The sequence below is a fragment of the Rattus norvegicus genome, chromosome 1 (genome assembly GCF_021556685.1).
Source record: "Rattus norvegicus strain SHRSP/BbbUtx chromosome 1, alternate assembly SHRSP_T2T, whole genome shotgun sequence".
NCBI classification, from domain to species: Eukaryota; Metazoa; Chordata; class Mammalia; order Rodentia; family Muridae; genus Rattus; species Rattus norvegicus.
In genome coordinates, this window is record NC_141534.1 from 72,396,038 (window position 1) to 72,421,816 (window position 25,779).

Sequence of the window (25,779 nt, forward strand, 5' to 3'; positions counted from 1 at the left end):
GGTACCAGGCTTTGTATGTTTAAGTGGGCAATTATATCTTATCAATTGGATCTAAGATTATTGTGTTGTGTGTTCTTTAATGTGTAGATTTAAGTGTAATGGAGTGTGGGGCGACTGGTCTGGGCTGCCTCGGAGTTAGGATGTGTTTGTGACAAGATATCTAGCAGATATCTTGGGGAACTGTGGTGCGAACCTAGCGGGGTAAAAGTCAATATACTTTTTTTATTTTTTATATTTTTACAGCAGCAGGATAATTTGCAAGGCTTGATCAAGCACTAGCATGCTTTCATTCAAAATCTTCCCACAGTATTTAAACCTTATATGATTTGCATAATCTTGTCAAAGTTTATATTTCATGTTTGACGCATTCTAATGAATGCAACAGAAATTACCTGGCAGTGAAATTGGAATTCTTTTTTTTTTTTTTTTGGTTCTTTTTTTTTCCGGAGCTGGAGACCGAACCCAGGGCCTTGCGCTTCCTAGGCAAGCGCTCTACCACTGAGCTAAATCCCCAACCCCTGAAATTGGAATTCTTATTCACAGTTATGGAAGTTTTAACTACAAACATCCAAGTAGTACTTTCCTTTGTATCTCACCTTTGTCAGCCTCACCTGAACATAGAGATTTGGCTTTTCCTTTATATTTAAATACATGTGTAAGTACTTGGACTCGAGAGATGCTGAGTGGTTAAGATCACTGGCTGTTCTTCTAAAGGACCTGGGTTCAATTCCCAGCACCCACATGGCAGCTCACAGCTTTCTGTTCAACGGGATCCCACACCCTCAAACGGACAGGCAGATGTATAGGCAAGACATAGATGAACATACAAGAAATCTAAAAATGTCTACATATACTAGAGTATAGTTTATTATTTTAAATTTCATATATGTGTGTCCTGCATTTTTATAGACTTTCCCCTGAATGCCTTCCCTTCATTATTCCCAACTTTGCCCCACCCTTATTCTATTGCTTCACATCTTCATGTGCTCTTTATTTAAAAAAAAAAAAAACTGCCTCAGTGTATTTAGTGCCAACTGTATTACGTGGGTGTAAAACCAATCCGCAAGATCATGGACAGCTTTTTAGAGGCCATCTTCCTGAGGAAAACTAATTCCTCCTCCAATCAAATATACAACAAATTCTTCTACTCATTTGGTTTCTTCTTTGCAACACACTTGTTGTTTCCTAGTGTTTCTATATGAATCACTATGGTTTTCCGTTGGAGTAAGTACTCCAACTGTCTGGAGTACTGAAAAGTAACTGTCTCATACACTCTGAGATTCCTGGCTGCATATACATGTGTCACACCCACAGATTATCTCTTCAATGTTTCTCATACTCCTACTTTTTGTAGGGTTTGCTGCCAGCTAGTGGTGTGAGGAGTCCCTCCCCCTAGCCATGCTGGCATTTGAGTTGCACTCAACTTGTCAGCTGCTGTTGACTTAGGTGGTCAATAACAGTGCCATGTGAGAGATGAGGAAAAAAGATCAGCCATGCCTGTGCTCTACTTCCTTAGAAACACAGAGACCCTCCGGCTGAACGAAGTTTCTAATTTACATTTTATCTAGCATAGCTGGATCATGGTCAAGTAGGTAAGAGTGATCTACAGATGACAGAGACCTCTCTCTTCTGCCCATCTTATCTACTGCTTGAATATTGTGGTTCTCCTTCTATGAGTGGAGATAGCAAAGGTGCAGAAGGACATGGCCAGACAGAGATGTGTTTCTGGGCCAAGATACCTTCCAAAATTTTAAGGTAGAAGTCATAATATTGAGGCTTAGTGAGAAAAACAAATGCAAGTGTGGGTTATCTCATCATACCCCTAGCCTGACCTCTTAAAATTAGTAATGTGAAATTTGTGATATTATTAATGGGTTTACCATAATAATTAGACTTATTTTTACCCCTTTCTGATTGTAATTGCTCTTTATGGCTAAACATGGCAGTATTGCTGTGTTCATGTGTGTATGTGCACATGTGTGCATGCATGCATGCATGTGTTTTGATATTTGCTTTTAATGTCAAGATTATAGATTCTAAAATGAGTGAGTAACAATGTATTCTTTTTGACAGTCCATGTAATTAACTAATGAAAAGAATTTTGAAGTGTTGTACCCCATCTGTAGTCAAAGCAAACTGTAGTCTCTGCTGAATAGAATAAAGTGCACTATCAGTTGGCAAATCAATGCTGGATAATGTAGAGATTCCTTCCATCATGAGAATAAGGTTTCTGGGTCTGGAGAGATGGCTTATTGCCTAAAAACACTACTATTCTTCCAGAGGACAAGAGTTCAAGTCCCAGCACTCTCATGGTAGCTTACAACTGAAATTTCAAGGGATCTGACAACTTCTGACTCCTGGGCTACCAGACAAGAACATTGTGCACACACAAACATGTTAGCAAAGCACTCATAGATAAAATTAATATAATGGAGTCACAGATATGAAAGATGAGAGAACAAGTGTTACTTGTTGTAAAGGTGTTACATAGAAGCAGGATAATTTACACAGCTTAGCCTGCTGCTAATACCAGGGCACACAGGAAAACCATGGCCCAGGGCATGATTTCCAATCAAGACATCAGGAGCTGATAACATTACTGTATGGCATGACACATTGTTACTTCACAGAACAGTGTCCAAAATCTGTTGACTTCTGATATTATTGTTGCATGCATTGGGACCGTCACATTTATCAGACTATGAACCACCAAACACAGGAAAACAAAGGTGCTGATATACTTGGTAGTCTTTGGACTCACCTGTGACCACCCAGAGCCCTGGGGCTGTTGATGTCTTTAAAACAACCAAGAATCAGGTGCTGATGAACACAACCCTACACATACTGTTAATGGGGAAAACAAGTTATTATCAATTATTAGAAACTACATTTGGGAGATATGCAGCCAGTATAAATTTAAATGATATATTACAGGACTAATACTAATTACTAGTTGTTACTGGGTTGGGGGGGGGGTGGTTGTCTTTCTTGTTTTTTTTTTTTTGAGACAGGATCTCACTGTGTAGCTCTAGCTGTCTTAGGACTCATAGAGATCATGCACCACCATGCTTGGTTAAATTAATTTTTCGTGAATAAGAAAAATGTATTTACAGAGCACTGTGTGATATTTTTATCTATATAATAAACTATTAAAATGTATTTTATGAGTATGAATGTCTTCCCTGAGTGTGATGGTTTGAATAAAAATGGCCCCTATAGGCTCAAATATTTGAATGCTCAATCATCAGGGAGTTGAATACTGGAAAAGGGTTAGTAAGTGTGGCTACAGGGGCACGGAGCTTCTGGGTGGGCCAGTTTCTCAGCCAAAGGTTCTTACTGACAGGACAGCCTACAGTGGAGATAAAAGGTTCAAGAAGGGGAGGGAAGGAGTCAGGCAATGGTCAGGGAAATTTAACAGCTCTGACTAGCTACCTAGCTATCAGGCTGCTTCTGTGGCTGATTTACTTATTTTACTTATTTTTGTTGCTCTGACTGACGAGCAACCAGGTGCTTCTTTATCTCCTCAGTTTTCACAAAACAAGGACAGACTAGCGATTATCCAACTGGTATAGTGTTTGTGTTCACTTTTCATCGTATGTCCAGGGTTATACTTTCAGTTACATTTAGAAAATATAAACAGAATGGATTTTATTCTTATCAGCCCTGTAATTACAAGTTAAAGAGTCCAAAGAGTCTCCTCTAAAGCGAATGCATTTAATTTTACATCCTGCTTTTAGGCTAGCAGTCTTTGCTGTTTTAGACCACTCCAGTCAAAGAGAAAATATCTGAACTGGTCTTTTTATGAATAGCAAATACTAATAAGCATTTTACTAAATGTTTCATCATATATGCTATAAAGTAGGAAAAGTTTACTTTAGTCAGTCTATCTTATTTACTGAGTTTTATACCCTATATGACACCCCCATCCATTTTTAAACTACATTCTCAGAGAGCTCTAAGCCTATAATAAAAAAAGACACTTTGAATCTGTAACCTATTCTCCTGGCCAGTCAGAGTTTGTCAACCATCTCTGCTTACCCTATACCCATTATACTGTTCGATCCCAAGATCAAAGCATCAAAGATTCAGGAATTTGTTACTTCACAAACACTGAAGACATATTGATTGCTCTGAAGAAACAACACATACACACAGAGAAATACACAAAGAAATATGCTCAACTTTTCACCAAGAGAATGAAGGAAGCCAAAAATTCCAGGTACAGAGTATCAAGAAATACAGTCTGTCCTTACTGAGAGCTGCTTCTTCTTTTTTTTTTTTTTTTTTTTTCAAGGAAGGGTTTTGTTGTATAGGCCTGGCTGTGCTGGAATTAACTGTGTAGACCAGGCTGGCCTTAAACTCAGGAAATGTGCCTGACTCTGCCCCCTGAGTGCTGAGATTTTACAGGCTTGCACCTCTACTGCCCAGTGAATTTTCCTTTTCCCCTCTTTATTTCATATTGTTTTCCTTAGCGCTTCACCTTATTGAATTAATCTTTTTAGTCCTTAGTTTTCCCTCCGTCTTTTGCTTGTGATTTTTTTCTTTTCTTTCTTTTTCTTTTTCTTTCTTTTTTTTTTTTTTAAGATTTATTTTATTTATGAGTACACTGTAGCTGTTTTCAGACAGATCAGAAGAGGGCATCTGATCCCCATTACAGATGGGTGTGAGCCACCATGTGGTTGCTGGGAATTGAACTCAGGACCTCTGGAAGAGCAGTCAGAGCTCTTAACCGCTGAGCCATCTCTCCAGCCCCCTGCTTATGATTTCTTGATCTCCAGTCATTTTGTTCCTGTTCTTTTTAAGTTCTTTCAGATATTTGTTCCTTTTCTTTGTGCTTTCACTCCATTGAACAGTTTGTAAAACTGTTTTGTAGTCTGCCTCTAATTTGCTGTCCTTAGAGAGCACTGTCCCTTTTCACCCTTTCCCATGGCAGCTGACAGCTTCAGCGTCGCTGCTGCCTCCTAGGAGCGTTGGACACTTGCAGTTTTCAGGGCTGGCCACAGCTGGGACCCTTGGGAAACCAAACGGAAGAGGAAGTAGGTGGGCGGGATTGGGTACATGTGAGAGGAAACTATATAGTTGGCGGGGCCAGAGTGGGCAACGTATCCCCAGAATCAGGGGAGGGGCGCAGCAAATTTGCTAAGGAATTTCGGGGGGTACATAGTGCAAACCTGGACCGAGGACACTGTCCGGGGTCTTGCAGAGACGTGAAAACTACCTTAAGCCTCAGGTTTCGCGCGGGGAATCCTGGGAGAGTCAGCAGCGCTGCGGCAGGAACCGCTGCCGGGCGGCCCGGGAACCTCCCAGGTCAGAGTTGCTGAGGGGCTGGCGTGGAGCAGGGTGCGATCGGTTTCTGGGCTACTCATTAGGACCCTGTTCTCATGAACTCGATGAACTGGACTAATCCTGATTTTTTTTTTCTCGTAAGGTTTTCAACATATTCTATTAAAAATAATCTCACAATTCTCTTTGTTAGTTCGGAAACGACAAAGCACTTTTTAAAATTATCCAAGCTTTTCAAGACAGTGGCATTTAGAGCCGGTGGATTGTCAACCTAAAAAACTTGTTAGATATTAGTCACATAAGGATCGACAGAAGAATCACAAGTATATTTTTGCAAACTACACAGTTATGGTTGTAATCGTTATGGTTGTAATCGTTAACATTTTTACTACGTAGAATTTTATCACTAACTGGCCGTATGAGATGCACACATTCCATGATGTAAATACAGTACTCAAAATCTTGTATTCGGGTGTGAGGGTCTTAATGTTATATCTCGAGTCTAAAAAGACACCTTATGCATGCTGAGTGAGAATATCAGGCCACTGTATGTCCACAGTTACAAAGCATTGTATAGAGCAGCACCACAGTAGAAAGAACCTTTGAATTACTGTGGCCGCTTACTTACATCAGAAAAGAGTCTAATCAATGTCTCCTTTGCACTTTACTCAAGGGAAGGGGGCCAAATCGTTGCTTTGTATTTCAGGATTTGTTGTTCTTCAGTGATGTGGCTGTGGACTTGTCCCAGAAAAGGGGGAACACCTACACTCTGCTCAGGGCACTTTTTGCATAGAGACTTCATGTTAGAATGAAAGTAGAATAAGGTAGAAAAGATCATTTATTTGATACCGAATTACTGATTTATTTAATGATTTACTTAAAGCACTACTGTTGTAACTTCATCTTGCTTCTTGAAACAGAGTGACCTGGAGAGGTGTGGCTGAAACAAAAGTCTTTCCCTTAGCAACCTTATCTCTGTCAGCTGTAACCTGCATTTGAAAAGCCCCCAAGCCTTTATGCTTCTTGGGAAATCCTGCTTATTTTCCTCTTGGCCCCACCAAGTGCTTGTAGACTATAAAATGCAAATAGGATCTGGCCTGGAGACCTGAACCTTTCAGAGCTCTCCCACCTTCAGTCCGTCTGTGACATCTAGTCTTTCACTGGCAGTGGTGTCTCAGAGTACTTTAGAGAGATTACACAATGGAGGCGCGGCTGTTTGGTTACTGTGTGTGTAAATAGTTTTCTGGAACTATTATTTTCTCATCCTCAGGTGTCTTCTCAAACTGGGCCACATGTGTGAGCTTTATGTGGATGAACCTCACAACACATCTCATTACAGTGAAAGATTCTCAAAGCAAGAAAGAATATTAAAGTGAAGTGTTCTTTATTCCTTAGGCTTCTCATTTGGGGAAGTGTTAATTTTCTTTATTTTTGTTCCATGGTAAATTCAGAGACTTAATGGTATTATAATATTGGCATCTCAGTCATGAAGTTTCATTTCTAATCCTGAGGGGTTTTTAACATTTAAAAAAATTTTTTTATTTGCTCATATGTTTTTGCTTATGCTTAGGATTGGAATTGCAGATGGTTGTGAGCCACAATGTGAGTGCTGGTCCTTGGTCCTCTAGAAGAGCAACAGCTACTGAACCATCTTCGCTGCCTTTTAGTTTTTGCTGAGCTGTGATAAGAGGTGGAATTCAAGTTATGTAAAATGAAAATGCTCCCTAAATATTTTCAGTATTCTGACACCACATGACAAATGGGGAATCATTTGTAAAATTCTCTATTTAGTTTTCTCTTTATCTAATTGAGCATAATACTGTGTTAGAAATCCTGGTACTTATTGATGAAGCTCTTTCTCATATCCAGGACTTACTGATGAAGTGGAACAAGGAGCCCTGGATGGTGAAGAGAGAGAAGACAGTAGCAAAGGATACACGTATGTCTGGGGAAATTGAGGCAGGGATTAGTGAGAGGCTTAAGTGACAGCAGAGACAGGACGTGAAATTCATTTTGCCACAGTCTGTTTCACTAAGAATGAGACTTCCACTGAGAGTAGTCTCCTTGGGATGACCCTATTGTAAGTGTGGAAAGACTTCTATGTAAGAATTAATAGTAAGAAGTGAATGTAATTTTATTTGACTATACATGAAATGGATGGCATCCATCCTGAATTTATATCACTGATCATATCTTGAGACCAATATTAAATAGTTTTCATTGCTATAATTGTAATAGATTACAAAATTAGGAAAATCGATGCCTCTCGGTTTTTTTTTCTCTGTTCTCTGAATTTTGGAGCTTTTTGTAGTTCCTTCACATTCTACATCTTTTAGGGTTAATTTCTGTATTTCCTAAAATAATGCCAGCAGGATTTTGATAAGAATTGTTTAGTATGTCTCTAAAATATTAAACTCTATGTTCGTTGTCCTCCCGATGATACCTCTTGTCTGTCCTTAGGTCAACATTCAGTGGGTTTATTGTAATTTTAACAGATTTTCAAATTCCCTCTGTGTTTGATCTTTCTTTGAAGATGTTTGAGCTATTTGTTGTTTCCCACAATTTAATATCAGTTTCTCCATTTCTACAAAAATGCTGGGATGTTGGTAGGAATTTCGTGGAAACTATACAGAAGACAAACCTCCTTCTACTTTGTCTTTACATGTTTGAATACGCGCATGCCAGCTGTTGATTTTCATGTCCTGTGTTCTTCTGTTTTCCATGTGCTATTGATATCTATATTCCAGGAAATCAATCTGCAGACCAGGCCGACCTCAAACTCAAGAGATGCGCTTGCCTCTGCTTTCCTAGTGCTGGGATTGATTAAAGGCATGCACTACCACCTTCTGGACACTTGTTCTTTTTCTAAGATTTGACCACAGTAGAGCATGCTCCTCGAAGTTTGAGAAGATCTTGAAGTTTGAGACTTCTGCTTTGTTTATGGATGGCTTTCTGTAAGGCTGCTAGGCATAATCTTTTCCTGTGCTACGGATGCTGGTCTTTCCTTAGCAATGCTCTGTCTGATGTTAGTATCTGTCACTGAGTGTTGAATCAGAGGCTAAACTTTCCCAGCATCACTGTCTCTTTTTTTTCCTGCCATTGTGTCAGTGGTTGCTTTGGGTGTGTGGAAATGGTTGTGTGAAATGTACTCATATTGACCACAAAACTTTCTAATGAGTGGAACATTTTATCACTATTGATTTGTATTTTGATGGATTTGGTTTTTTTCTGAGACCTACAATAACTATGTCCAACCTTCTCCTCTCCTGCTATCGACATTCATGAAATGCTTTTATATAATTCTTCCACTCAGAATTTCTCAGTTCTTAGGTTTTAAGTCAATTCCTGTGTAGAAAATGTTTTAATTTAATTTAGTTTTCTTTTTTCCTTTGTTCCTTTCTGACTGTCTGCATATCTGAAGGTCCATTTCTATTAGCATGTTTTCTTTGGGCAATATTCATTTATATTTGAAGGAATCACTGAGAGGAAAGAACAAACGCATAACAGTTTGATCATTTTTTCTCTATGTCTTTCATGTCCTCCTTCTGAGATATTTTGCCTTTCATTGGTATTCTTATAGCTTATTCCTTTATAAATTTCATTTTGGCATCTTCTATAACTTCCACTTGTGAAGTGATTTCAGAAGTCATCTTAAGTATGTGTTTCAATTAGAAATAATTCCAAACAAAACCGCATGTGTAATATAGTTGGATCTTATGAGATTTTTTTTCCTTGTTTGGTTGTTTAGGAAGCTGCATACTTGTACGGTGGCTGCAGTGAGTTCAAATTCCCACTGACAGTATATTTCTGTATTCTTCCTCCTACGTTGTATCTCTTGTTTGTCATTGTTTGGGACTATGAGTGTGCGTACTGACTGGGCAGGTCTGTAGGGCCATTTAGAAACTAGTTCCCTATGTCTACATATGAACATGTTTCCCCTTTATGTTACTCTTCCAGGTTATACATAAGCTTTGTGAGCCATTGCACAGTGGGAGAGAATAGACCTAGGTTTGTATTTTCTGGGTGGATTGATACTTTCCTCAACACCATTGGTTGAGGAGACTGTTCTATTCTTTAGCTTAAGATATTGGTGTTTTGGTAAAATTACAAATGATCTCAGCTGCTTTGGCTGTTTTATGTCTGCTACTCCATTGCCCTGGGCTGTGTCTATTCTTCTGCCACTACCATGGTGTGACCTGACATCATGGCTTTTTGTTTATTTGTTTCATTTGGAGGCAGGGTTTCTCGATATATAGCCTTGACTGTTCTGGAGCTACCTCTGTAGACTGGTCTCAAACTCACAGCGATCCACCTGTCTCTGTCCCAAGTGCTGGCATTAAAGGCATGCACTACCACTGCCTGGCTTCCTAACAGCTTTTAATATTAATTTCAGGTACAAAAGTGCAAGAGGAGGAAACTCAGAGAAGGGCAATAGGGAAAAATGGCTGGCTTTCCAGTAAATACATTCCAGGTCAGTGTCATGTCCACTTCTCATCTATACAATAGTTATATGTCTGGTTTTTTGAAACAGGGTTTCTCTGTATAGTCCTGGCTGTCTTAGACCTTGTTCTGTGGATCAGTCTGGCCTTGAACTCACAGCTCTACCTGCCTCTGTTTCCTAAGTGCTGAGACTAATGGCATACACTGCCACCGCCACCACCAGGTTCACTGCAGGCTTTTAATTCTGTGTTTATGTTATCTAGTTTGTTTTTTCTTCTGATAGATAGATAATATTGACCACATAAATGTACAGCCTTTCCCTCCACCTGTCCTTCCCAGACTTAAACTTGTAAGGGTAAATTAATTTAAGACCTGTAATCTGAAAGTGTTTTCCACTGTGACTGATGATCAAAGAAATGTATTGATCCCCAATTGCTGCTGCAGACGATGTGTGTGTGTGTGTGTGTGTATATGTATATGTATATGTATATGTATATGTATATGTATATGTATATGTATATGTATACACACACACACACACACACACACACACACACACACACACATAGTTAAGGTCTGGAAATTGTGGCACAAACCACTCAAATACTTACTTCAGTTAAACAGGCTGGTTCATTGAAAGCACACCCCAAGACTGATTGATCAGGATCACAGTATAGAGTTTAAAGCTAAACGGCAACCACAAATGTTTCCCAGAGCCAATGTGTATAGGCAAAAACCACCATGAGCTCATGGGCAGATACAGGAAGTACTGGCCAGGGGTCGGCCCTGACTCAAGCTCTTTTGACTAGCTAGACAATAACAGTTCTAACTGACCTTTTTTTCTGATTGGTCCTAAGTGGAATGGGTGGTTATGGAATTTCTTAAGATTAATAAGCCTAGAACATAACAGGGAATGTGGTCAGCTTGATCCTGCTCTGAGTCAAGCTATTTTTCTGTTTTAGTAACAATACGAAATGACTGGCAGGCATGGAACAAAGTGGCTACACCTATGCTGGTTGAGCAGGCTTCAACATATATTAGTGAGGAAGGCCTCATGTTCAGCGGAGGCTCTGATTGAAGGATCTACCAGATTTCTTCAAACCAGTTTTAGGAACATGAACATTCAGACACCTGGAACTCCTCTTTAGTACCACTAAACTGTTTATAGAAAAATAGACAAGACCACACTGTCTGTGATCCTAATACAGAGTATGGAAGCTCTCTAGAGAGTATGGAACGTTCAGTCTATGTGTGTTGACTTTAAGCAGTGGTTCTTAATCTGTGGGCGATGATCCCTCTGGCAAACCTATTCTCCTTAAAGTGTTTGCACTATAATTCAAAAGAGTAACAAAGTATAGTTATATAGGAACAACAAAATAATTTTGTAGTTGAAGCTCACATATTTGATACAGCATGAGGAGCTGTATTAAAGTGTCAGGGTAGATTGAAAGCCACTGGGCTAAAGTGATAACTATTGTCAGTAGATTCAGGCTCTATAGTTTCTTTCTCTCCTGCCTCTGGCCCTCTGCCTCTCTGCCTCTCTCTGCCTCTCTCTCTCCGCCTCTCTCTCTCCGCCTCTCTCTCTCCGCCTCTCTCTCTCCGCCTCTCTCTCTCCGCCTCTCTCTCTCCGCCTCTCTCTCTCCGCCTCCGCCTCCGCCTCCCAAGTTCAGGAATTAAGGGTGTGGACCACCACCACCCTGCATCCTTGATAACTCTTCAGGAATAAAACTCTCTGAAATTTGTGAAATTGCTATTTGTCTTTCTTGTATTATGTGTATTAGAAAAAATAATTATGTGTGACTATTGCTGATTTTTATATGTAATTCATAGTTAGAATGATTTTGTTTTGGTTTTTTGTTTGTTTGTTTGTTTGTTTGTTTTTCAAGGCAGATTTTTCTGTGTAACAGCCCTGGCTCTCCTGGAATTGATTTGTAGACCTAGAGACCTGCCTGCCTCTGCCTCCTGAGTGCTGGGATTAAAGGCATGCGCCACTGTACCTGGCCTCATAAAATAAACTCACTTATGATGAATGTTTGGAGAATTGGCAATTTCGATTGTTGTTATTCCCTTCTTACTGGGAATTGAACTCATGACCTCTGGAAGAGCAGTCGGGTGCTCTTAACCTCTGAGCCATCTCTCCAGCCTAGTATTCCCTTCTTACTATGAGAAAACCAAGACTCTCTGACAGACTTATTTATTTACATTATTTATTTATTATTTTGAGGCAGAGTCTTACTTTGCAGCCTTGGTTTCGAATTCACTATATAAGCCTGGAATGCAAAGAGATCTGCCTAGCTCTACCTCCTGAGTGCTTGGATTTAAGGTGTGTTCTGCCATGCCTAGTATTTAAGACTCTTTGACATTAAATTGATCCATACATTCTGCTTCTCAAGTTCTGCCTCTGCTATAGAAAATTGTGGAGCTGGAGCATGGATCCTAGAGCATTAGCATCCCAATTGAGTTAATCCTATAACTGAGGATAAAAGAAAGATTGATCCAGTGTCAATCTTTTAATGAGGTCTACAATTATGATATTTAGAGGCACAATTTTGCTCATCACAAATTTTATGTCTGAAATACATATAATATGATTCTATGTGAAATTAACACTGCCTTCATAGAAGGTATATTTCTCTGTCCAAACCTTAAATTTATATCTTATATACCCCAAAAGAATATTGTTTCTGAGAATATGGTGTCATCCCTTTTTCTCAGAGTTGGAAAATGTGTTTTTAAGTATTATGATTCCAGAAAGCAGCGTCCTGAATAACTGTGCTTCTGCATTTGCAGAAGAATAAAAAATGTTCCTGTTTTCCGTATACTTTCTGTATTCAGGAAAGGATTCTGCACATGGTAAATATTTTCATTGCAGGGTTTGTTGACATTCCGCGATGTGGCTGTGGATTTCTCCTCGGAGGAGTGGGAATGCCTGGATTCTGCTCAGAGGGCTTTGTACATTGGTGTGATGTTGGAGAATTACAGCAACCTGGTGTCTGTGGGTGAGAACATTCTTCTTGCAGAATTGCTAACTCATCCTTGATATATATCTACTTTTTAGATGTGGAGACTCTCTGAGTAGCTAGTTAAGAAAGTATAGGAAACTAAGTAAATTATGTTAATTCTACTTCTTCCTGGTATCTAATATTTTCTCTTTTGGGGGTGTTATGAAGACTTCCTTTTGTTGAGATCTGAGAAAGGGGGGAGTGGGAGCTGCACTGATTCAATAATGACTCAGTCAATGGTAGATGTAACTGCCAATACAGGCGCTTTCTCTTTGCCTGAGGATTCTCATCATTCTCCCTTCTTCTTGTTTCTTCTTCCTACTTCCTTTTTCTTACCTTCGTCATTATTCTCATCCTTTTTCCTTCCTCAGTCTTCTTATTCATTTTCCTTCTTTCTACCAGATAGCCTGAACTTAGTATTTATTTACAAAAGTTACATCATCAAGGCTTTGACCATTATTAAGAAGTTTTTCATAAATCCTAAATTTATATAAATTTTATGAATCCCAGATTATTAGTCCCAGCCCCTGATTCCTTAAAACAGAAACAAACACAAAGGAAAAGCACATTTTCTTACAGGTTTACAGTCTGTTCTTCACTGGTATCTAGGCAAGCTCTAGCAGTTTCCTAATACAGTCTTTCGTAACTTTTCATTTAAGAACAGAAAGGTGACAGACTTCTAAGGTTAAAATAATTTCTTACAAAGTTTTAAAATTTATGCAAGTGAAGCAGCTAATGCTCTCTAATATCTCTCTAGATATTGTCATCCCCAATCCTTCAAGTAGCCAGGAGAATGAAGTACTAACTTTTTATATGCTTGAATGTCATCTTTTAATCCTCTAATAAACCCATTTATCATTTGCTTGTTTTTTGTTTTTTAATAGGTTTCTCCGTTTCCTATACATGCCTTTTCTTCTTGAGGCCATATTAACTCTCTATCCTTGATGTCCCCAAGTTCATCCTGGCTAAATTAATGCAGCAGTCATTGGAGCAGAGGGTATATATGTCTCCTCATAACTCCAAGTTTAACCAAGTCTACAATAATTTCTACAAAGAACAATGTAGGCTTTTATGGCCTCTATGGTTATATTGTCTAGATCCTTTCCCATGGCCCTAAAGGCCAAGTGGAAAGCCTGTTCTTTGTCACCCATAGCCTCATGACCATCTCCATTATTCCTCAGTCCTGAGAACTGCATCTGTTCCGTTTATTATGGAATCATTAGCTCTGAGTAACGGGGGAAGTATATTCCCAAGAAAGGGAGATCGAAAGTAAAACAGAAGAGACAGCAGATCAGCTTCAGAGCAACAGCAATCATCAGAGAATGCTGGGATCAATGCCACGGTGATGCTCCAGGGGCATAAACAGTATCACACTGCCCCTTAGGCAACCATGCCAGACCCAGCACTTTCGGGTCCACAATACATTCAGAGAACCAGTCACAGATGTTTCTACCCACCCGCATCCTAAAGTTCCATTTCCATCATTGCATTTGACTCAATCTTAGCTAGAAGCAGAACTTGGTCTGCAAACTGAAAATGTTCCCTAAGTATTTCTTCAGCTTTCTTTACTTTATTTATGTATAGCTGTTAGCCTGCAGCTCAAAATGCCCAACTAAGCCAGCAGAAGGCAACAAGTGCCCTGAATCTGGAGTTGCAGAGAAGTGTGAGCTTCCCCAGGAGCTGGGAACAAAAGCTGGACCGTTTGACCATTGAGCCATCTATTTAAGACTTCCATAAATATTTGTAAGACTTTTACATGAAAATAACATCTAGCAAATCATATCTATAGCCTTATATTATGTCATCTCTTAGATATCTAGTATGTCCTATAGAATCCAACAAAATAATGTGCTACTTTTTGTGTGTGTGTGCCACTTTCTAATACGTAGGTATTGTGTGCAAGACAGACCTGGTCCCCTGTCTGGAGCAAATCTGCATGCCCTGGAAGGTGAAGAGAGAGAAGATGGTGACCAAACCAGGTAGAGGTAAGTGAATGAGCAAGAAAGAGGGGCTCAAGTGAAAAAGGAAGGAAACACATAAAACAGTTTTGCCATGTTCTGTCTTACTAGAAAATTTTTGTTTGTGTTGTTTTTTTTTTTTTTTAAGACGGTTTTTTTATGTAGCTGTGGCTATCCTGGAACTTGTTCTGTAGACCAGGTTGGCCTTGAACTTACAGGATCTACCTGCCTCTGCCCTCTGTCCTCTGGCCCTGCATCCTGCTCCCTGCCCCCTGTCCTCTGCCCTCTGCCTATTGCCTCTGCCACTGCCCAGTGCTGGGTTTAAAGATGTGGATAACCACTGCCTGGTGTAATAAATCTTGATAACTTTACTTAGTACAGTGTCCTCAAAATGTGTCCTACTATAAATGTTGGAAGACATTATTGTTCTCATTGGAAGTACTACTATTGTAATCTATTGGAAGTACTTGCAAATGAATACAGTTTTATTTGATTAAAAGGGAGAGAGATTCTCAGTAACTATTCATGTCTTCAGGCCAATAGTAAGTAGCTTTCATTGCTATAATTTTATTATTTTATTAATCATAGTGTCTTTAACTGGGTGTGGTTGTGCATACCTTTTATTCCAGCCCTGGGTGAATCTCAGTGAAAGACTGGCAGGAGGGTGGCAGATATTCGTGAGCTAAAATGTAGCTTAGTCTACAGAATGAATTCTTGCCGGCTGGGCATAGTAAACCCCTGTCTTAAAAAAAACAAGTGTGTGTGTGTGTGTGTGTGTGTCTGTGTTTGTGTGTGTGTGTATGTGTGTGTGTGTGTGTGTATGTGTCTGTGTGTGTGTGTGTATGTGTGTGTGTGTGTGTGTGTGTGTGTGTGTGTGTATGTGTATTTCTCTGAGCATCTCTATAAGGTTACACTTTCTGCTATGAGAACATCTCAACTCCGTTTAATTCTCCGAGATTCTATGTATTTGTAGAAATATTTACTGTGTTTCTTACACAAATTGTATTGTGTGGTATTTAGGTAGGAATTGCTTAGGGTCTTTATGGAATATGGCCTTCCTTCCATTTTGTCTTCCCATTTGCGAGCAAGATCATGCTCTTATCAGTGTCACATTCCACGTTACTCATGGAGTTCTATTCCATTTGGACAGAAGAAGACTATTTAAACATTCATCATTTATGTGTGTATTGTTTTGCTTTGTTTTTTTTTTTCTGCTTTTGTTTATCTATTTGTTTGGTTTTTGTCTTTTGTTTTTTTTTTTTTTTTTGAGAGAGGCCACTGTTGCTCTGAGGAGACACCATGACCAAGGGAACTCCTATAAAAGAACGTATTTAATTGGAGGTTTTCAAATAGTTTCAAAGGTGTAGTCCATTATCATCATGGTGGGGAGCATGGTGGCAGGCAGAAAGGAAGGCCTGGTGCTGGGTAGCAGAGCACTTTATATTTTCACAGAGAGCAGGCAGAATGGCATTGGGCCTGGTATTGGCTTTCCCAACATCAAAATACACTCCCAGTAACACTTTCCTATCAAGTGTCCTTCAACTCCCTCTTCAGTTATCAATTGATGACAAAGCATGCGATATATGAGCCTATGCTGGGCAGTGTCATTCAAACCATCACAGATATCTTTGTATAATTTCTTCAGTCAACATTTTGTATCTTTAGATCTGAAGTGGATTCATGGTTAATATATGTGTATATGTGTGTATTATAATATATATGTATTATATATGTCTAACATGTGTTACAATATTCATATAATATATTAATCTTTTTTATTTGTCTTTGTTTCAGTTCTTTCTTTTTTAATTTCAATTTTGTGTATAGAGGCTTTGTCCAAATGTATGTCTGTACACCACTAGTAACCTGGTGCTTTAAGATTCCCTGGAACTAGAGTTTCAGAGGGTTGTGAGCTGCCATGTGCATGTTGTTTATGTAGCCTGGGTCCTCTGGAAGGCTATCCAGTGCTCTTATTCTCTGAGCCATCTCTGCAGCCACTCTGTCTCAAATATTTTGTTTGTTTGTTTTTGAGACAGGGTTTCTCTGTGTAGCCTTGGCTGTCCTGGAATCACTTTGTAGACCAGGTCATCCTTGAACTCGTAGAGATGGCCTGCCTCTTCCAACTGTTAAGACTAAAGGACTATGCTGCCTGTCTCATTCTTGAAACATCTTTGCATCTTCTCCTTTGGGAATATTTAAAGAAAATCATTGAAAATAAGGAACATACTATCAGGTTTTACAAAGTGCTCTGTATTTTTCATAGCTCTCTCTGTCTTAATAACTTCTTTACTCTTTGTACTCAATTTATTGTTTTCATTTTATTATAAATTTCAGTCATGATGCTCTATAATTATTCTATATTTGCATACCACAGGGCTTGCCAGAGCCAGTACCTGAAAATATTTCAACTGGTTTTAAAGTGATCTCATATAAAAACACATCTGAATCCTACACACTTTCTGGTCTCTAGAGTCTTTGGCATTGATATTCTGATCAAGAAGAATTGGAATTTTGCAGTGTCATAAAAGTGCATACTTTTATGACAGAGGGAGGCAGAACTCTTTGAGTTCAAGGCCAGCCTGGTCTATAGAGCAAGTTGCAGGACAGCCAAGGATATACAGAGACACCCTGTCTCAACAAAAAGAGTAAAAAAGAACACAACAACAACAAAGAATTGGAATCTCCCTGTTAATACTCTATACTTTCAGAATTAGTCCTATATAGGACTGAGACAATGTCAAAGAGATTATTTTCTCTGGTGAATCTCTCATGGTCCCATGGTCAGTTTTCTGAGTCCTGTTTCTGCTGTTGACTTGAACATCTGCTTTGTTCCCGTTCTCTTTCCTCATCCAGCTCACACAGGATTTGTTGCTTTTCAACAACTGGGTTTTCTGTCTTGGTCTCTCTCTAATTTTAGTATTCTAATTGGAAAAAGAAAGAATTATCTGAATACCTAAGAAACTGTCTTCCTTGTTTCCTACTTATAAATGTAGTATCCTAGTCTACTGTCTAGTGGCAAGCTTCTAACTGTTTTAGAGAGTTCACTGAACAATGTCGTCAGTGAATGTTTTTGTTATGTACTATGTGCTAGTTTGAGGATATGAAATTTTTTATACTACCACCTCTCTACTGTCCTCAGGAACAATTTTGTACATTATAAATCTAACATGAGTCCCTGAAGTAGGATAACTCTATAATTTTCTTTCTTGCAACTGTATTACACCTATTGATTATCCTCATGGGTGAACACACAAAGATCCTTCTAGAACATAGTCTTAGAAATCAATGAAAGGAGAAAACTTGAGAATTTCTTTTTAAAGAAAGGCAGGGAACACAGGGCTGAGTTTGTAGATATCAGACAGTATAAGGTTTGAAATAAAGACTATATAACAACTACCCATGACATCCCTGCCCTGGGTTAGCTATAGCCTTGGATATTTACTAAAAAGATTTTCTTTGCATCTATTTTTTTGATGAATTTTTATGGATCATTAAGGAAAAAATCTCTATCAGTGTGGGTTTTTTTTTTGTTTGTTTGTTTACTTTTGTACTTGAGACAGAATCTCTTTATGAAGTTCTGGCTGTCCTTGGATTAACTAATGTAGTCTAGGCTGGCTGGGAATTCACAGAGATCTGTCTGCATCTGTGTGATAAATTGGGATTAACATCACACTGCACCACACCTAGCTCTATCAAGTTTATATAAAATTTGTAAAGTCAAAAGAAATTTGATTATTCTAAGCAGGGATTGTATAGCAGTACACTTGTTAAGTGATGATATTTTGAATTTAGTGTTAAACTTTTCTAGAATATTTCTGGGGAAAACAGTTAGATAAAGTAACATATTTCAAAGGTAATCTGTCAGAGAGCTCTGTTCCCAAGTTCACTCTTGTTTCTTCAACATTTGTTCTATGTTTTGTAAAGTTTGCAGTTTAGATAAGAATGAAAAGGCTATATCAGTGATAGAGATCAGAATAGAGGTTCTTCTGAGAATTCATAAAGTGGCTTCCACACAGTGATAATAAATAATAGAAAAGCCTCTGCACAGAACTCTATTCTAAAGATCTGGATTTACTTATCTCAGAGAACTCAGAATTGTATTTACTTATCTCAAAGAACTCAGATATAGAATCTGATTAATCATTCTTCAAATCCCCTTTTCCCTAATTATACTCATTTTCCAGAGAAGCATCAAGTGTGCAGTGAATCTGAGAAGGTCTTGGATCAAGATTCAAAGAGTATCATCTATGAGTATGTGGATATGCAGTGGAAGTCCAGTGAATGTAATGAACTTGGCAAAATGCTTCAGGAATCTTCCAGATGGATACTTTGCAAAGCAAATAATACTCCAGAAATCTGCAACAAATACAGATTTGGTAACTACGGGGATGCCTGTTTTGAATCACCAAACCTCAGTAGACATAAAAGTATACACACTGGAGAAGAACCTTTTAAATATAAAGACTATGGCAAATCTTTAAGTTTATTTTCAAATGTAAGTCAGAGTCATGGAATCTACATAGGAGAGAAAGAATATAAAGAATGTGATAAAACTTTTGGCTCTACCCCAAAACTTGTACAACTAAAAATCCATAGTGGAGAAAACCCACGTAGAACAGGATTCAGGACCTGCTCAAGCCTCAGTACATATCAGAGAACTTATACTGGAGAGAAACCATGGATATGCACAGAATATAACAAGGTCTTTAGGTGGTTGTCAGATCTTAAAACCCATTACAGAGTCCATCCTGGAGAAAAGCCTTTCAAATGTAAGGAATGGGACAAATCCATCACCTTCTGTTCCTCTCTTAGAGAACATGAGAACCTCCATGAGGGAAAATTGTACAAATGTTTGGAATGTGACAAATCCTTTACCCGGTGCTCATCTCTTAGAGCACATGGAAAAATTCATACTGGAGAGAAACCTTTCAAATGTAAGGAATGCATTAAATCCTTTTATATGTTCTCCCAACTTAGGAAACATGCCAGAATACATACTGGAGAGAAACCATACAAATGTAAGGAATGTGAAAAATCTTTTACCTACTCCTCATCTCTTAGAGAACACCAAAACATGCATGCTGGAAAACTATATAAATGTCAGGAATGTGACAAATCCTTTACCCGGTGCTCATCTCTTAGAGCTCATGAAAAAATTCACACTGGAAAGAAACCTTTCAAGTGTAAGGAATGTGGTAAGTCCTTTTATATGGTGTCCCAACTTAGAAAACATGCCAGAACTCATACTGGAGAGAAACCATACAAATGCAAGGAGTGTGAGAAATCTTTTACCCAGTGTTCAACACTTAGGATACATCAGAAAATTCATGCTGGAGAGAAACCCTACAAATGTAAAGAATGTGGTAAGTGCTTTTATAAGTTGTCATACCTTAAAGTACATTACAGAACCCATACTGGAGAGAAACCTTACCAATGTAACGAGTGTGGGAAGGGCTTTTCCCAGTTGTCCTGTCTTAAAAGCCATGAAAGAATCCATACTGGAGAGAAACCTTACAAATGCAATGAATGTGACAAATCCTTTGCACATTGCTCAACTTGTAGGAGACATCAGAGCACTCATGCTGCAAAGCTTTACAAATGTGGGGAATGTGACAAATCTTTTGCCAAATATTCATCTCTCAGAACACATCAGAAAGTCCATGCCGAAGAGAAACCTCATGCTTGTAAAGAATGCGGTAAGGCCTTCTATCAACTATCACATCTGAAAGTTCATTACAGAATCCATACTGGAGAGAAACCTTACAAATGTGATGAATGTGAGAAATCATTTACAAAATGTTCATCGCTCAGAACACATCAGAAAATTCATACAGGAGAGAAACCTCATGCTTGTAAAGAATGTGGCAAGGCCTTCTATCATTTAGCACACCTTAATATCCATTACAGAATTCATACAGGAGAGAAACCTTACAAATGTAGTGAATGTGACAAATCCTTTACCACACTGGCAAACCTTAGAAGACATCACAAAATTCATTCCTGGGAAAAAACCTTTCCATAGTAAATAATGTGGTATATGCTTTTTCCAGAGGGCTGTTCTTAGTGACCACTGCAGGTTCCACTCCAGAGAAACATTATGAACATGAGAGACCTGGGGAAACCTTTATGGAATATTTAAATCTTAGAAAACATCAAGAGTTTATAGTGAAGAAAAATTCTGAAATGTTTCACTGTCGGAAGCCTTTCATCACATTTTACTTGTTCAACCTAAAAATTGAAGACAATATGTGTTAATCTAAAGAATGTCATCAAGCCTTTAGTTATTCCCTGAAATGACATACAGCAGAAAATTCGTATTAGAGAGACATTCATGTTTATGTTTGCCATTGTGCTACATTTATGCCTTGCTGCATACTAGAAATACCTCTTGAGACCCCGAAGAAATAACATTGAATTTGTCAAAGCTTTTTCCTACTAGACATCTGGAAATTCTTCTTGAAGGAAAATCCAAGAGGGTGCTTTAATAAAGACACCCTTTTCTTTTTTTACCTTTAAAATATTCATTCTGGAGCGAAAACCTGTCAATAGCAAGATGGCAATAACTTTACAGTGATAATCTATAGCTGTGACAACATGTATGTTCATGCACAGGTAGAAAATCCCCAAGAATGTACAGGGAAATTATTTTTCAGTACTCAAGAAACTTGGGGAAGTATTTAGTAAAACCACAGTAATAGTAGAAGTTTCATATACAAATACTAAAACACAAAGGTTTGTAGGCTTAGTCAAGCCAGTTACTGCATTAGCAGATGGTTATGTGATAATCTGAAGTTGCTCCTTCAGAGCTGAAGAACTCAAGACAGGAGTCACAAAAGTTAGTAGGGACTGACCATAATCATCAGGGGACGTCAATTGTCTGCACAGACTTAATGCCAATTTCAGGTACTCCCTGGATCAGAGCTCCTTTGCACACAGATCCTACACATATCAAAGCCCCTTTAATAACCTTTCAATACTTTTCTTCATTCCTTATCACTGAAAAGCAATTCTTAGCCAGGTGGTAGTGGTACAGGCCTTTAATTCAAGCACTTATGTTGGGAGAGGGTAGACGCACGTGCATCTCTATGAGTTTGAGGCTAGCCTGATCTACAGGGTGAGTTCCAGGACACGGAAACCCTGTCTCAAAGATAGAACACACACATACACACCCACAGACCAATTCTTCCTACTTGAGCAGAATTCTGTCTTGGAAACCCTCCACTTTCAGAAGTTACTTTATTTGTAATAAATATTGGTTGGAAGCAAACCTACTTCTGTTGACTACACCTGGAAGCGGTATGAAAGTACATTCTGGGAACAACACCATGTTATGGAAAAACAGTGTCTTGGAGGTGTCCCATAAGCACTCAGAACTCTCCTTACATTGGATCATTCGTGGACTATATTATGATATCTTATCCATTTTATCTTTTGAACTCAGTATATGTCTACAGTGATTTCCATTCAAGATATTGTAGATAAGTCTAATTGTCATTTGATGCATGAGTATTCTATAAATAAGCAAATTATCAACACAATAATATTAGGACAATGAAAGCATTATTTGTTATAATCTGCACCAGCAATGGGATTCTTCCTAATGATTTAGTTATTCCATCAGCCAAATCCTCATAAGAAACAGTTGATAAGCTATCTGAAAATGTTAAAAACATTAAAATTTAAATTCCCTTGGAAAGCTTGTAAGTGGTTTTTGATGTGTTCCCACATGTAATTTTGTTGATTAGATTCTGTAGGGGTAATACAAAAGTAAGTTGAATTCCAATCACACTTGACAGACACTTAGGGTTTTTTTTTTCATATTTATAATCTGATACCCCCAACAAATTAACCATCTGTTGTGCCTCTTCTACCTCTGATTCTATTTGTTCATCAATGCTTGTCTTACTCATAGATTATGAGAATTATGTTACTGTTTTTGTACAAACTGTTGCAATGGTAATTATTCCTATGACGGTAACAAGCCATTCAATTCAATTTTGTCCTTTTTAGAAATCTGTCAAGAGCATTTATCATAATAGCTACAATAGACCCTTCTTCCCATGGCCTGGTCAGTTACAGGTAACCATAATACTATAATTTACAATAAAACTCATTACACTATTCAGATTAAGATTAATGTTAAAGCAACCTTTCGCAAAAACATAGGGCAACTTTACACAAGAAGTTATATGAAAGGGGTTACAAAAGCAGAATTAAAATGAATGGAACAGGTGTGTCTAAAATTACTGGACCATGTCTGATTTGAAGTTAATGCTGCCAGGATTTTCCAAATACGCCATTGTTCAGGTTCCAGTTAATTAAACCAAATCCTAGTCCTAGGGGGAGCTCAGCCTCTATTATACCAAGCTATCGACCCCGTGCATTCAGAGTAAAAAAAAAATAGTATAATTATGAACATGCCATAGAACCAGCTAATTTTAATTACACCATTGTCTATTATCCAACTGTTAGAAACAAATCTCCCATAAAGACCCCAATCAGTTAACATAGGATCACCATGTTAAATGATTTTCTTTTTTTCAAAATTCAGCATCTGGATGAAAGAACAGGGAAGTACTTAAAATTTTAGAAAAGAGTAGTGTAAACAGGATCTAAACTATGCCCAGTACTGTTGGTGACATTATTTAATATATGGACCAGAAAAGAACAGCTCGAAAACAGACCTACCTATATGATTATGAGTTCTGTTGTCTGGTAAAGCATCAGTCCACACTTTCCTTCTAAGAGGAATGGAAATGCTATGTGCTATAGAAACAGGAAGTGATTAGATCCCAAGGAAAAATTAACACAGTCCTTTTTTTCAGATAAATGAATGAGTCTACTATGGTCTCAAGGGCCAGTCATAAACATAGAATTAGTAAAAAAATAACAGGATCTGGATAGATATGTTGAGAGCTATGCACTGCAGATGCATAGGTCAAAGCATATAACATCACTAGAAAAAGAGTCTCCAGTGACATAGGGTTCTGTGTGCATCATAGAATATCTTCCCTTTGGTGTACAGGGCAACGTGGATCTAGGTGGGTGGGCAGACTTGATTTCTGATAATATGGCCAATATCTCCTTTTGTTCTTCAGCTGGAGGGTTGCTGTCTTTCTACTGACTTCAACTGTCTCCACCCTCTGCTATCATCCTTGAGGGCTTGGAGCCAGAGAAGCCTAGGAAAAATCCATAATGTTTCAGTGGCTCCATCTGTAATGACAGATACAAATCTCTGCCCAGTCCTCCTCTGATAACTGGGCTTACACATCTCAAACTGTTTAAACCACCTAGGTCTGTCTAGACCCTATACTATAGAAGCAGTTTATAATCTATAGAAAAATGCTTTTGAGCTCTTGAGCATAGATCACTTCGAGGAAAAATTTAAAGATTAAGAGTAAAGAAAAGTGCAAGAATATCACTGATGCCCCTTCCCTTTTTAGCTTTTGATAATTAATATTCTATGTGCCCTGATCTTCAAAAATATAAGGAATACCTGTGATATAAATAATATTGTGTTCTTCTCAGAAGTTTTAAAAAACTTTTTACTACTATACTAATACTATAGTAATCTTTACTGCTATTATCAGTTTCTATAAAAGTAGGTACTCCCATAATAGCAAAAATTTGCATGAGAAGAGTACACAGCAGAAGCATTCTCTGAAACTGAGGTACAGCCCAAAGAAATTTAGAAGTATAACACAAATAGGACACTGTAGTAATGTGAGCATAATGTGATCTAAAGACAAAAATCAATTTCTATTGCTGGAAATAAACCTTAAACATAGGCAGAATCTGAAACAATATTTAAGGGCGTATGAACTAATTATAATTATAGTAGATGAATCAAAGCATCCAGTTTCACTTGGAGTGAGAAAAAGAGGTATTAATAGATTGATGAATATCTGGACCATGGATTCTTCCCCTGCACCATTAGATGAGCCATCAATAAAATACGTTTCTGCCTGTGGAATGGAAGAAGGTTGAACAATTTTTGTAATCACAAATTCAGTTCATATGAAAAAAAAATCCTGTAGTTTGCCAGCTGGATAATGATTTCTTATCCTTCCACAGTACTCTGCAAATGAAACTTGAAAATCCAGAGAGTTCTGTAACACTCTTCAAAACTGATTGCTAGTTAAGGATAATGTGGTAGAGCAAGGATCAAACACAAATAATTGTTGACTTTTGGTCCTCCACTGATTTACTAATTGAGCAAGAAGAGTAAGTATTTTATGGCCCTCATGGAGTAAATAGATACATTCTAAAGATTTGTGTTCTTATGCTATAGTACCTGTAGGGGACAATTTAGTAGGGAAAATAAGTTTAAAGCAGTGAAGGAGCCACAAGATAAACAAATGTTCCTGTTAGTCTGTAGTTCTTCCTTTGTGAAGGACTACCTGATGCCAGATTTCCTTCTAGAGTTTTAAGTAGATTGGAATACAACATTTTTCAGTTGGGTGGGAATTTTTTACATTGCTACTCAGTGGTGACAATAAAGGTAGCATATTTTCTGAATGTAGTCACAGGCAAGGGTCGTGAGGTTATGTACCAGATGAAAACATCCTGAGTTTTCTCTTTAGAGTTCTGGCATAGCTTTGACCACTGTACTTAAATGTCATGATAGTGAGCACAGATCTCCTGTGCATGCAACTTTAAATCTTGTAAATTCACGCCAGCATTATTATTTATTTTTGAGGAAGGACCTATTCCTGACTATCTTAAAACTCACTATATAAACCAGACTGGCCTTGCACTCATGTAGTTATGAGAAGCCTACACAATGTGCTTGTAGGTGACAGTGAGTTTTAATTTATTATTTTATATGTAGATATGTTTTTCCTGCATTTGGCTATGTATACCATGTGTTTGCCCCGTATCTGCAAAAGTCAGAAGAGGGCTTTAGGTCCCTGAAACAGAAGCTACAGACTGTTAAAATCCAAATTTGGTGGTGGGAATCAAACTTTCCTCCTGCACAAGAGCTACTGAGCCAACTCTCCAATCCATCTCAAGGATTTTAAGCAACAGTTTTGTGTAATTCAGTAGTGCTTAGCATTGAAATTTGATAAAGAAATTACCCTACAGAAAACACTTTG

The 25,779-nt window shown here is 38.2% G+C and overlaps 1 pseudogene across 2 annotated transcripts; it reads left to right on the forward strand.

Annotated features, from left to right (window-relative positions):
• The first annotated feature begins 5,062 nt into the window (after nt 1–5,062).
• Zfp748-ps1 (zinc finger protein 748, pseudogene 1) lies at nt 5,063–22,379 on the forward strand (annotated as a pseudogene). 2 transcript variants are annotated; one of them, XR_015649465.1, is made up of 5 exons: nt 5,063–5,423; nt 7,153–7,222; nt 12,596–12,722; nt 14,615–14,710; nt 18,868–22,379. The product of XR_015649465.1 is annotated as a zinc finger protein 748, pseudogene 1, transcript variant X1 (transcript). The 2 variants fall into 2 exon arrangements; XR_015649467.1 differs by lacking the exon at nt 18,868–22,379 and adding an exon at nt 9,677–9,754 and having other exon boundaries at nt 5,063–5,307; nt 14,615–14,718.
• Nucleotides 22,380–25,779: the final 3,400 nt, after the last annotated feature.